Below are 13412 nucleotides of genomic sequence, written 5' to 3' on the forward strand. Positions count from 1 at the left end.
CTGTTTGCCAGTTTCTCTTTATTTCAAAAAAAAAGAAAAAAGATAATGATCATGAAGAACGAGGCATTATACACATACGCATACGCGCTTTGGAAAGTGGATGAAGCACATGAAATGCAATCTCATATACTGGGGAAAAAAAAAATCGGTGCTGTTGGCTTTCACTGCGCTTCGCATATACTGTAACAACAGACACAAGTAGGACCCTGTAAACCCAACACAAGCTCATTGGAAAGAGGGGTCAGTATAATGCTTGATATGCAAAATTAAAACTGCATTCGTGAGAAACAAACCTACGAAAACCATATCATACATCAATAGGAAATATTGCAAAGGTATATCATTCGTCTCACAATATCGACATCATGACTTGTAGGCCCCTATAAAACTGAGCTGATCACACACACACACACACACACACACACACACACACACACACACACACACTCACACACAAACAAACACACACACACACACACACACACACAAACACATAGTTTTTTTACTATTGTCCATTATAGCTCAGCCGTGTCACAGAAAATGTACAACATAATTATCGGCAACTCGGTAAGCAGGATTGTACGTACAATTTGCCGCATAAAAAGATTTGGACTTTGTATTTTTTTTCCGGCATTCACATCCCTATAGCAAATCGTTCGCCTGCTCCGCCAGAGCAGCCCTCTATGATTAATTTACTGCCACAACGAGTCTTTCAGTTTCTCTTTAGATTATAGCTCATCAAAAAAGAGACATATACATACACATGTTATATATAATCTTGGTTTGTGGCTGGAACTATCCAGAATGCATGCAAAACAATCCTTTGCTATACTATTTCTAAAAAAAAAATACATCTGTGCAATTGACTTTCATTGTGCACACAGGTTACCGAACACAATCTCATGGAAAAAAGATTAAGTATATAAGCCCGATATGCAAAATTACAATTGCATTCGTGCGAAATAATCTAACGAAAAACCACAAACATCAACAGAAAAACAGATTGAAAAGGTGTCATCTGTCTCAGAAATCACGGTATTGACATCATGTATAGGCCTATACTTAAAACCGAGCTGATCACACGTATTATACCGACATACACTATACATCAACAGAAAACAGATTGCAAAGGTGTCATCTGTCTCAGAAATCACGGTATTGACATCATGTAGGTCTGCTTAAAGGGACGCTACAGTATTGGTGGAGATGAGAATTGGGCTTTTAACTTTTTGCGAGATACAAAGAAAACACTTATGATATAGTACTGAGCATACCACTTTAAGAGGAATTCAAAGTTTACTTGATGAAAATCAAGTTTAGAATGACTGAAACATCCAAAAACAAAGTAAACCAAAGCGATCGTGATAAAGTGTTGGTCCCACACCTTATCAGAATCACTCTTTTTGGGATATCTCGGCCATTTCAAAACTAATTTTCATAGAATAAACGTTGAATTCCTCATAATCTAATTACATGTTCTGTCATATTTCATAAGAGGTTTCTCATTATCTCACAAAAAAAAAATTTTAGAAACCTGAAATTAAGTCTCAACCAAAACTATACGATCCCTTTAAAACTGAGCTGATCACACAATATCTATAGTCATGCACACACATTATTATACCGACATGCACACCAAGTTTTTAATTTTCATCAATCAGCACTCAAGACACACAAAGGATGAGGTGACCGAGATGATTGGGGTTTTTTTTTCTCTCCAAGCGGGCTTTTCTTTTTCGGTTTTTTTTTTTTTTTTTTTTTTTTTGCTTGGGTTTTTATTTGTGTAGGGGTATGTGCGATTCCCCCCCCCCCCCCCCGCTCCCTGCAGAATATTGTCTTTGATACACAGCAGCAATCTCATAGCGGATACGGAGTTGACATGAACCGTAAATCTAATATCAAATTCATCTTAGATTGTGGTATCGATATTGTTATCATCATTTTAATCGCAACCATTAATGTTGGTTTTATGTAGTTTCTCTCTACACAATAAATCTAATTGTACTTCGTTGTATCATTATGTGTCTCTAAGATTCATTCGATTCTTAAATGTTACTTTATGGGCCTACATGGTTTTATTAAGTAGCAATCGTTCACGCTTTCTATCAGTTATCATGGTATCAAAGTGGACTCCTTTTTTAAAACCAAATATTATACTAAGTAGCGCTTTAAATGGATTATGAAACAGCATTAAAAGAATAATAGATGGAATATTCGAGACCATTTTGATTTGGGACACCTACTCCACTTCGCACAGCACTATTAGTCCGAGTCGTGTCGCACACAATCAACTGACAATGTTATAACACCCCGTGACTGCATGGGTTCAAGGTCTAACCTGTTATGTTCATGCTGTATACGCTGAGTGGCCAACGGCCCACGTGTTAGCTGCAGCTTATGACACACGGGGCCCATATAATGGTGGCGAAGCTTCCATATTGTGATGAAATTCAGAGAACGCTGACATTACAGAAATAAAACCGGAACTTTCCACCCGATCATGATTGAACACCGCGTGCAAAAGTTCACACAATGCACAGAAGGGCCCTTGCACTTAGCCAAGGTGAAAGTCCAATGTGCGTGGGGCCCGTTGAATGATAACCACACGGGACCACTTGTACTAACTGTCGGGACGACTGTTTCAGTTTCTCTTTATCATTAAGATGATAGATCATAAAGAACGAGGCATACACATACACATTATACTAATGCGTGCTTCGGAATGTGAATGCACTCAGTGGAGCACATATAGATTGTAATGCAATCTCATATCATATTGGGAAAATGTCCTGTGGTACTCCCTGTGGTACTTGTCAGTACCAGACAATGTACCACACAAAATCAATGTTACCACAGGAACTGTGTTTTACTGTAACTGCCACGTATGACGTATAATAGGCATGTACGAGGCCCATAAACCGTAGAAACCACGCATATACAGTGTAGTGGTCCCTCAGCGAAGGCGGTGCTTCATATAAATAATCATGAAAATAGAAATCAGACAGTCAGAGAATGCTGATCGGTGCAGGAATAAACAGGAACTTGCCGCCTGATCTTGAAACATAGCGGTGCCACTTCACACACAATGTACGGAAGGGCCCTTGCACTAAGTCGCGGTCAAAGTCCTATTGTGAATGGGCCCTGCTGAACGAGGCCACCTGTACTAATCACGACACATTGTATTTTGGAATGTAGATCAGTGTAGAATCGACGGTCTAATCCAAAATACTTGTATGAAAACGCAAGTTATCACATCATTAAAAAAAAAAGGATTTCGATGCATGTAGCATTGAGCTCTGCATAATAGCAGACACACAGAATCTGTTCTCATACCCAATCAATGAACACAAGCTCATGGAGAGAGATCATAAGCCAGAATTACGAACCTTATTTCATTTTCGGCTTAACGAACCTGAAAAATAACGAACTGTAGAGTGCACTATTATAGGCCTACATAATAGTTTCATCAATCGCAACCCTAAGCGTCTGTGGCCTGCAATAAAGCAAAATCTTGGCCGTTATCAACAAGAGTGTTGACATCAATTTGGTCCATCACTCGGAGGAATATCCCGCTTGGAAACTAATTTGTATCAATTTCCAAGGTGCTGTATACGTTGATGGTTCGTATATGAAATAGGGTGTAATATCAGCAATGATGATGTATTACATGAATAACCAAGGGTACTACGTTGGATTGAATTATGAGATTATGAGTTATAAAAAAAAACCACATTGGACATTGTTGTATTTATTATGTAGCTATTCATTAGTCGTATATATACATAATACAACAATCTTGGTTTGGTTTGGTTTTGGTTTGGTTTATTTCTGCGTTTTCTTTCTCCAAATACAATAACAAATGAAAACAAAGTGATACAGAGTATGAAAAAAGGAGAGTTTAACATACAAATCAATGCAAGAAATATCATTTTCATAACAACATCAGTCTGTGGTGACATAAGTTGAATCAAAATAATCCTATGAACAAAGGAGAAGTCAATGCAGGGGACCGTCGTCATAAGCAGAGCTTGACGTGGATGAGGCAATCTGCAACAGAGCAATCTGCTTGCTTTGTTGTCGTTTTTAACCCATATAAATCAACAAACCAATAACTTTATTCCTCCGGGTTGATGCATATAATTTAGATTTGTTTTGAGAGGTTTCACGAGCAAGAACAATGGTATAACAATTACCAACTATCTACTAATGACAATTGTGCGAGGGTGAAAGTGTGAACTTCCATGACTATATAGTTTGCTCTATTTATCACACACGTGCTGGGATATTTAGAGCTGAACAACAAAATAGGAAAATGATGACTTGGCAAAATCACTATACATGATCAAATGACCCCCCCCCCCCCCCAAAAAAAAAAAAAAAAAAAAAAAAAAAAAATCTGAAGGAGGAAATTGTTGAGGTACCACACAGGAGCAAGACGAGATTCTGAGATGGACCTAAAAAGCATCTTCATTTTGGTAACATGGATTGTGTTAATCTTCAACGCATGTCGGTATAAAATAAATTATTATGTCACCAAGATGTTTAATCTTGAGCCCTGAAAGAAAGCAGGATTTGATAGAAATGTATAGATTTTACAGAAAAAAAAATGAATGGGTATTTTCAAGACAAGTATGCTTCCGTATTATTGATGTCAAAAATGTATGTTTGTGTTTGCGCATTTCAGGAAAAAAAAATCCACGAGATTTTCCAAGGTTTTACAAATATGAACAATAATGATGTGACAATATATAATTAAGAAGAAATTAAGGCAACATTTTAGTTAATGGAGGTTCAATTTTTATCAGACATTTAGGTTGCTGCATCTCACCTTACACACGTTATATATAACATTATGATATTTATATCATATTTTCATTTACTTTTACATTACTACAGACTACTTTTTTTCTTCGTTTTTTAAATCAATGATTGGATTGTGATTACTCATTCTAAATCAAAAAAGGGGAGAAGAGATGTAATATATTTGCTACTTATAACTGTCATAATATCCCGCCTGTGCTACCGATGGATATAGAATCACACTCAATTTGCTATGACGTATACTCTAATATTGTCCTGACATTTTTAATTTATGGTTTATGCAATTATCATAACCTGCGACTACAAAGTCATGGCGTTGTTTGATTTTGCCGATGCGTTGTTTTACCATTCCATATTCAAAATTTTTGTTGTTGTCGTTCTCGTATCATATAGCTTTTCCCGGCCAATTTCGCACTTTTTTTCAGTCCAATTCCTAATTGCTGCATTCATTTTAGCACAATAATATTTAGCCTATAGACGGTATGTTCGGTATTTCAATTTAATAATCTTTTCATTCAAATTCATTTTGGAGCATTCAAATTACCTTTTACCTCATTCGAATCAGCACTTTTTCAGTTCAAATTCGTAAGACAAGCACCATTTCGCAAATCGTTCATTCAATTTAGCACGATATAGTCACGTGATCACGTATACGCTGCGCTCGTTCATTCGAATTCATTCTTGGGCATCCAATTTCGCATTTACTGCATGTCAATTTAGCAGACACGTTTATGCTTTTATTCTGATATCACCTTTGCAACAGTACTTTCAAAATATGTGTATGTGTTTATAATGTTCGATAGCATTATTTCATTCACAAATACATTGATCTTAAGTTTGTTTTGTCAATAATTGGGAGAAGGAGGTTTCAATTTACATCGTGATTATTTCTTTCATCTGCATGTTTCATTATTTTCATTTGGTGGGTGCTATAGATAGCGTTAATTATCATTAGGAATAAATGAAAGTTCTTGGATCAGCTCTAGCCATCAATTTGTCAAGGTTATTACCCTCAAATGCTTCTATGATTCTTTCCCTGTCTTCTTGAGAGATACGCCTGTATCTAACTCGTGCTGCCATGACTGGACATAAGAAAGTATAGTGAATCTATGTGGTACTGGTGCAAGCATGGCATGTATAGTTCTGATAACATGTATGAAAGAACAACAAACAGAACAACAAACTTGAGTTATTTAGGGTCAAAGATACCTTTATATATACTTAACAGTGTGTGGATGAAACAAAATTCACATTTAAATACATATAAATCACGGTTCTCACCTTTTCAAAATAGAAATAACATTACGCCAATTTGAATGAACATGTTTGAAATTTGACTGCCCATACGCGAAAATGAATGACTGAAATACCATTTTCCGCCAGTGCTGGCGAATTTGAATGACTGAAGAGCACGTGCCAATTTGAATGCCCGTTTTGCGAATTCGAAAGACACATGTGCGAATTTCATTGACCGAAATGCTAAATTGAACGAACAAGTTGCAATTTTGAATGACAGAATGTGCAGTGACGAGGATTTTCGCTAAATTGAATGAACCTTTTATCAAAATGGACTGACAAAGGTGCGAAATTGGCCGGGAAAACCTAGAGTAAAAGTTCACGAAATTGAATATCTTTCTGGAATGTCTCATTTTGCGACTTTCATTATAGTTTCTTGATTTCATCTCAACTCGCATCTACAAGTTTATCTAATAAAGCTCCTGCAGCGTTTATAATGCATTTCCACACTATAACATTTCATCTTATAAATCCTCTCAGTTTTGAAGTAACGTACACTTTCACAATTTTGCCGGAAAGCCGTCTATAAGGAATCAAGAAACACATCTCAGCACACTGTTTCCAATATCTTTTAACCTATGTCGTCCGTTTATGTTTGGTCAAACATTATCGTTAATGGCAACCAATATGAGCGTTTGGCATTTTTTTTAATGAAATTTGATTACAAAATCAACGGTGAAATTTGGGAGTAAGTGTAAATTGGCCTCAAGTGATTGGTGTTATACGACTATACGTACGAAATCGATAGAAACAAAATTACAATCTTCATTTCGATATCAGTGATATACACCCGACAAGAAGAAGAAGAAGAAGAAGAAGAAAGAAGAAAACACAAGTTCCGACTGCAATCTATACATACATCGGGTACTATATATACACGAACAGCGTGCGTGTCTTGAGAACAACGATTAATGTATGAATCACGACGATGCCGCAGGATCGCCAAAGTCGACAGGATTTCGCTTTTTTTTTTTTTTTTTGCGGACTGGACTGTCGCAACTGAAGGGCAAACTGAAGAAAAGCTACACCATCGTTTCGTGAGCAATGCAGGAATCTCATCTCCAAGATGTCGTTCCCTCAAAAGAACTAAGTTTTCTTGGAACAACACTATCTTTCGCTTGGTATCTGCTGGAATATTCATTTGCTATTGGTTATATCAATATGGAAGTGATCAAGCTGCCCCGTGGTAAAAGATTAGTCAAAGTGCTAATAGCAAGGAGTTGGGTTTGAACAACAACAACAACAACAAAAAGATAGTTCGTCAAACATGAGATAGCACGACATTACTTTTTGTTTGTTTGTTTGTTTGGTTTTATTTCTGCATCTTTCTTCATTTCGATTCAAAATAACATCATGAATGATATTCTTTAACATGTTCAATACAAAATAACATCATCAATAGTATTTTTCAACATTAGGGGCGAAAGAATATAAAGTGCAAACATAACTTAGTTACAAATCTATTATCAACGATGATAAACGACGCCAGACAAGAGGGAATGCTTATAAGGTGAAAATGCATCAGACCATGTATCGTATATAAGCGTGTGCTTGAAATGATAGTGGCCTGAGGAAGTGGTAGTGGAAAAAAAATCGAAAAAGAAAACTTGAGTTTCGGCGACTTTTTCCTTCCCCTCCCTAATTAACCTTATGACTTGACCTTAACTGACCGTAAGAATCACCGGAAGTATCCAAACCTCGAGTCCTCTATACAAGTCACATTTGTTATCGAACCTGGACCCGTACCCTCCAGCCCGGAATTTATTGTCTATGATATTCGATTGACACGTGCTGCTGTCGGTCATGTCACCTTTCGTTGAAAATTGGCGAAACTCGAGCTAAATTTCCAGGTTTTTTTAAAGCCCCTGTACCAGAGACAAGTTTGATACAGCACAGTGGTTTCACAATTAGTAATATATATTAGTATTGTTGTAAAGCGCCTTGAGCATTTAATAAAAGTGGAAAATTACGTTATTTTGATAGTTAATTATTTCATATTTATTATCATTTTTACCATCTGCTTGACCCTTCTGCGTTTCATTTGGGCGAAGTATGAATGGTCATGTATTGGTATCTACTTTATAAAACACTTCATCCCAACATTCACTGCATTATACTCGACACACTTTCCGTCAAAGCTGTAGATTGATTATGATTCAAGATGCCAAGAATTCATTTTGAAGTGGTTGTTTTCACTCTACCGATAGATGTAACTACCATAATATTAAACCTTTGTGTGCTACGTTTATTCCCTATTACCCACTATACGTGTGTTACGTGTGTGAAATCTTTGCGTGACTCATACTGGCACAAGAAAGGTTCATACAATGGTCACTGAGTTCATTGGCGCTACATCACAATCCTGCTTATAATAATGATTATGTTTACGGTTGGATGAACACAACAAGTCATGCGTAGTTGTGATGGTATGGAGAGTGATCTAATTCAAAACTGAGGTTTGTTACTTTTTTCATTTAAAGGGGAAGGCTAGTAACTGATCAGTGGGAATCAGTAGAAATGCTGGGAGATGATTGTTCCAATCCTTATGGGATTCATTCAAGAGTTCATTGTATATCTATTGTTGTGTGAAAATGATTTGCTTCAGAATGGTCTCATATTCAAGTAATGTGCAGTTTAATGCTTCCAGGTTAGCGTCCCTGGTCAGTGACGGAGCATTAATCTGCACATTACTTGAATATGAGACCGTTCTGAAGCAAATCATTTTCACACAACAAGAGATATACAATGAACTCTTGAATGAATCCCATAAGGATTGGAACAATCATCTCCCAGCATTTCTACTGATTCCCACTGATCAGTTACTAGCCTTCCCCTTTAAATCATAATCTGAGAAGACGAAGTCTAACGGCTTATTCTATTATTTGATAAAAACAGACTTTTTCAAATCACTATTGAAATCCCTGATTGTAGTAATCAAGAGATTTCAGATAATATGAAAGAATTTTCGAATTCTTCGAACCATTTCACTACAGCATCTATATAGGAGCCTATAATATACCAAAATACACAGCGGCTTCCGCCTATTTAAAAGTAACGTTTTACATAAAAGTTCGATATGTTTGCTTACAATTTCTGTTTTAATACTTATATGATTGAATTACGAACATGTTATAAAATATATTGTAACATATTGTTATGTAGAGCGTTGCACGTGATTAGATTTTACAGGCTTCAAACACTGAAAGCATGATGGGAACCAGAGTGTGACATATTAGAATTATGCCGTTTGCGAAGGCCATTGCTGGCACAAAACTGAATTTGGTGGCTTTGTTTAAGCAGGGAGGTGAGTCTTCTCACCTCCCTGTTTGAAAATCACGTTCACTGTAGATTTTCACCTTCGTACTATCTGTATTGTGATGAGAGCGGTGATTTTGAAGTTGCTTCTCCGCCTTTCTTTCTAACGGACTGGCTTCTTCCAACTTTGAAAGGGGCTTGACTGTCTTTCTATAGTATGCCCCCCCCCCAAAAAAAAAATGCAATCAGATTTTCGCATTGATAACTATCAATATAATAAAACTGTCTTAATGCTACTTCAGGGTCTTAAAATGTAACATCTTCGCTATATTTTGCAGAAAACCCCATTCAATTTGGTTACGTGGTTACAGAGGAATGAGGATTTTTGTAAAGCATGTCATGGGTCTGATTCTTCCAAGTTTAGCACTCGGATGCTCTTGGAACTGCATCTATTATGTGTGAACACAGTGGACAGAACTTGGAGCGAAGGGATTCCTGACATACTCTACAAAATTCATAGACGAATGATAGTCGTCCCTTGACAGAAAGATCGGTCTGTGGTCGTCGGGATAATGTTCCGCGGTGACTTATTCTGTCTTAATCATCAGTGTATCATTCTCTACAGAGGAGAGCCGTAAAAGTAAGGTTTTTCAGTCCGTCTCTGTGGTCCCTTGCAGTTTTCTCAGAGCACGATATTGTTGTCATTTGATATTGGTTTTGTTCTTTCTCGTTGTTCTCGGATTCGATAAAAAATAGGAAGAACCATAGTGGAAAATTCCATTATTAAGAGTTGGAAGTAGGTGGCCATTATACAAAATTGCCGTGAAACAAGTCTTACTGCGGAAACACATGCAGGAACATTTATGATTTATTTATTGTTACCATTTAGGGATTTTGTTTACCATTTTGTGGCTGTCGAATTTCATTGCATACATTATTTTTGAAATATTGTTCAAACTTTCACTCATTTCACATATTTCATTATCTCTCTTCGTTCATCGAACCAACATGGTTGGCCTATTATGCTCTCGCAACTATCCCCTTTATGACAATATCAAAGGTCCAGTTTACCTTTGGGAGCAGTGATTTTAACATTTTTCAAGACATCACATTTGATGCATATCGGTGTAAGTCTGTTGTATCACAAAACATCCTCTATATAAAATTTTCACAATAAAGCCTAAAATATAAGGAAATAGCTGTATTTTTCTTAATAAACCATAACCACTGTAGACGGTTTAGTCTGGAAACATATTTATTATAGCTATGGTTCACATTTTGTGTATTTAACAACACTTAACATCGATAATACGTATTAAAAATTTTACAGTGGTTGTTTCTATCCCTAACTCACGTTTTAGAACTATTTTAAAGCACCAATGCTGGGCTTTTGTTTCATCTGCAAATGGTAAGTTATGCCTTCAAGGTGAGCTTATACATAATTCGCGACGCGGACGTTACAGGATATATATATATAAAATAAAGTTCTGCGCATGCACAAAATCGCTTATCAAAATCGATCTCGTCTTCACTTCGGTTCGCCGGCTTCATTTCATTGCCATTATTTTGCGTCCTCTAAAATTTACGACTCAGAGATCTAGGCCTACTTGATGCAGTGATCATGATGGGAGCCATTTTACTTTGCATTTAAGCTGCGCCTTCGCGAAATCTTACACTGTACTTTCAACATGACGCAGTGAGAGAGGACGCATCGCAGGCCCCAAAGCAATCTTCTATATTATAGTCCTGACGGAAATTTGACTCTATTTACTCATTAATATCTATTTATTATCACTATTATTTTTGGGGTGTGACGGACATTGGCATAGGGCCTATGGGTACACTAACAGGCAAACACATTCAGAGGCAAAAACATTTGGGATTACAGAAACGACATTATTAATGATGGATTTATTGTCGTTTGTTACTATAAGAGAGCGTATCGATAGGATTCGTAGAGACTCCAACTCTCCCGCTTTCGACGGGAGATCTCCCGCTGAAAGCCCGTTTTTTTTTTGCAAAATCTCCCGTTTTCCCGCTTGAGATCCCCCCGGCTCTGTGTCTCCCGCTTTGATTTCTTACTTGGTGTCATCGTAGGCCTATATGTTGAAAATAAGCCTTAGATAGAACGAAAGGGCATCTAGAACCCCAAAGCTTCTAGGGCCATTAAGCGGGCCGTGGACCGGGTACCCCGGCCGCAAGGAACTTCACGCTTCGCGCTCATCAAGTTGGAGTCTCCCGTTTGCTAGGGGTTTCAGGCGGGAGAATCTCCAAATCAGAGGATGCCTGGGGTTGGAGTCTCTAGGATTGATGGGAGCGCTAGGTTACCATCATTACTAATAGATTGATCAAACATCTTCTCCCCCTCCTCTTAATCTTTCTCTCTCTAAAAAAAAAGTCGAGTTAAAATATTCACTCTTGAAGGAGTGAATACAAAAAGAGTGAATTTAGAGTGAAATTGGAGTGAATTTTGAGTGAAAATGTTCATTTTCACTCGTTTTAGAGTGACCTCAGGGATCACTCCCAAATTTCGAGTGATCCCCGAGGTCACTCCAAATCGAGTGAAAATGAACGTTTTCACTCAAAATTCACTCCAATTTCATTCTAAATTCACTCTTTTTTGTATTCACTCCTACAAGAGTGAATATTTTCACTCGAATTTTTTAGAGAGTTGCTTGTTGGTTTGAGTGTTTCTGTTTCTGTTGCTGCTGTTGCTGTTGTTTTGTTGTTGTTGGTTTTGTTGTATTTTTCGACAAATTGGCGATAAAGTGTTGACAGTCATTGTTGATCGTTCACAAGTGTGATTCTTCCAAGCTATTAGGGCCTATGTTGTCAGTGCATAAGTAACATTGAATTGATAACTGGGTTATCTTACATAACAGTAGGAGATTTTACAAGACTTTTTGGCAGCCCTTTGGAAGGTGAATTTCTTGTTTTGTTTCAGATTAGACTCTAATCGTTCCCCTTTGCTCTGAAGAACGAAATCGTGTGAACGTCACGTCGCCGGCGTACTACACCTGTAGGGCTCACACCCGTAAATACAATGGAATGTCCGAGACCCCTTCACAAATTCGTACCAAAGATACCAAAATAAATGAAGAAAAAAATTAATTAAAAATCAGTGATGTAGTTTGGCAAGAAACTGAATAGCTGTAGATAACACATCCCTATGGGGAAATATTTATGGGTGTGAGCCCTATAGAGGATGCATGCAATGCACACAAGTCTATGGGAAGTATTCATCCCATACAAACTCTGCTGGTTTATGTTGATCTATTGTGTCAGATCTCTTCCTCCCTCCCCCCTTCCCCTTCCTACCCCCCCCCCCCCCCCCACCTCTCTCCTCTACCCCCCCCCCCCCAACTCTGTTTGGCTATAATTTGTTTTCTTATTATGTTGTTGTGGTATAGATAGATCTTTGTACATAGCAGTCATCAGTATCACACAACTTTGAATGACTGTGTTATTTTAATGTATTTCTTTGTTTGGCTACCACTGAAACAGGTCAAAATTCATAAAGTTAGTCTGTTTGACAAAACAAAGTCTTTTCAAGTATTTTGTAGGCAATAATGTGATGATGACACCCCCATAATCAAAGATTACTGCCTGCATCTAGGTATTCATCTTATGAAGAACTGATCAACACTACATTTTTATTTTTTTTAAAAAACCTCAAAGGGTGTGAGTTTCAAAAGTGTCCCTTTGAGAAGCTTTATAACCCTTGAATGTGTAATTTCCCATATGATGTAGGTGCAAATATCATCAAAAACACATTTATGATGTTTAAAAGTCAAATGAGAAATATGACCTTCACTATAGAGGATGCATGCAATGCACACAAGTCTATGGGAAGTATTCATCCCATACAAACTCTGCTGGTTTATGTTGATCTATTGTGTCAGATCTCTTCCTCCCTCCCCCCTTCCCCTTCCTACCCCCCCCCCCCACCTCTCTCCTCTACCCCCCCCCCCCCCAACTCTGTTTGGCTATAATTTGTTTTCTTATTATGTTGTTGTGGTATAGATAGATCTTTGTACATA

This window comes from Diadema antillarum, unplaced genomic scaffold, assembly GCF_040938485.1.
Source record: "Diadema antillarum isolate AM-2024a unplaced genomic scaffold, OU_Dant_1.0 scf00000028, whole genome shotgun sequence".
Lineage (NCBI taxonomy): Eukaryota > Metazoa > Echinodermata > Echinoidea > Diadematoida > Diadematidae > Diadema > Diadema antillarum.